Genomic DNA, 1,511 nt, shown 5'->3' on the forward strand with positions numbered 1-1,511 from the left:
GTCTTAAAAATTCATCTCCTGAATCTGGCCTTATAAAGTAAGAAAAGGCCTCAGGTGCAAAATTCTCCAGTCAATTCCTTACGTTTTAAAAAAAACATATGGAGCACTATACACATGGGTAGTATTAACATGATAATATTTAAGCCATAAGGATGTGTGTTTATGCACTTCTGTTCACTTATACGGTGAAGCTATTTCATTCAATGCACATAATAATTATACTCACTTTTCAGTCAAATATAAACAAATACCATCTGAATATCCAAATGCTACCAAAATAAGGATGTTTTACCTTTACTGGATTTTGAGAGTGCAACATTTCATGGAAAGTGAAAATAAAACTGCTCTCACACGTAAATGAAACGTAAATTCACCTTCCTCATGATAACCCTACAGATGAATGTTATTTGCTAGCATTCATCTCATAAACAATTTTCATCAACACATCTAATATGTAACTAAAACATATGACATATGCGTATACATTAAAATTTATACAGATTTGCACATAAAATGCTGAATTTTTCAACGAGCTTACATTTAAATTTCTTATTTCTGCTCATTTAATGCTCTGTTGAATTTACCATGCTTGGAAACAAGCCAAAAGGATTTTTTTTTTAATCATCTTGATCATAATAAGGAAACATGAGAGGGTAAATACTATTCTTTTCCATTTTCTTTCATATTATTTAATATATAAGCATTTCAGGAACTTATGCATTTTAAGATCTCAAATGCGCGTCCCAAAATTTTCAACTCTGCCCAGAATGGGTAGTTTTAGCATGCTATAGGGAGCAAGAGGGGATAGGAAAGTGTTAATTCAGTGCTTAAGAGTGGCTCCCGCCTGCATTTAAGTGGTGCATCCACCAGAGAGATGGGGAGACACTAATGTCAGAACTTGGGGAGTTTAGGCTCCTGGGAAGATGACAGATTTAGCCTACTCTTCCAAGCCAGACTGCCATAAAAATGTAAACATTATATAAATAAATAAAACTTCCATCTCTGGAAAGATAGGGCAAACTGGAGAAGGAAAAAGATAATCTTTATTTTTTAAAAAATTAAGTAACTCTCTCTTAGGCTTATGCAGTGACTTAACTGATCCTGAGAGACAGTTTCCAGAAGGTTCTGTGTGTGGCCTGAAAGGAAATATTCTTTTTATTCCCACAAGCTTACTTTCTTTGCTTGGGTGTGTTGACCACTCTGACACCTGGACACCTGCTAACCTGTAGCTTCTGGTTCCACTTTGCAGGTGCCTGTTTGCTGACCACACTGGATGTGGCAAACGAGCAGGGGTAGGATGAGCCAGCCAGGCTGAGGCACTCTCCAGCCTATTGCTGGTTCTCCCTCAGCTAGGGATGCTGTATGACCAGAGGTTTCTCATACTTGAGCAACAGTAGAGAGGGCTCCTATGTCCATCTCTGGGGTCCTCACAGGTTTTTATTCCATGTTTTATTATTTGTCTTTCCGCTTAGAAAGAGGCACTTCTAACCCTCCTTCCTCTATTGTCTCTT

Source organism: Trichechus manatus, unplaced genomic scaffold (genome assembly GCF_000243295.1).
Source record: "Trichechus manatus latirostris isolate Lorelei unplaced genomic scaffold, TriManLat1.0 scaffold00006, whole genome shotgun sequence".
Classification (NCBI taxonomy): domain Eukaryota; kingdom Metazoa; phylum Chordata; class Mammalia; order Sirenia; family Trichechidae; genus Trichechus; species Trichechus manatus.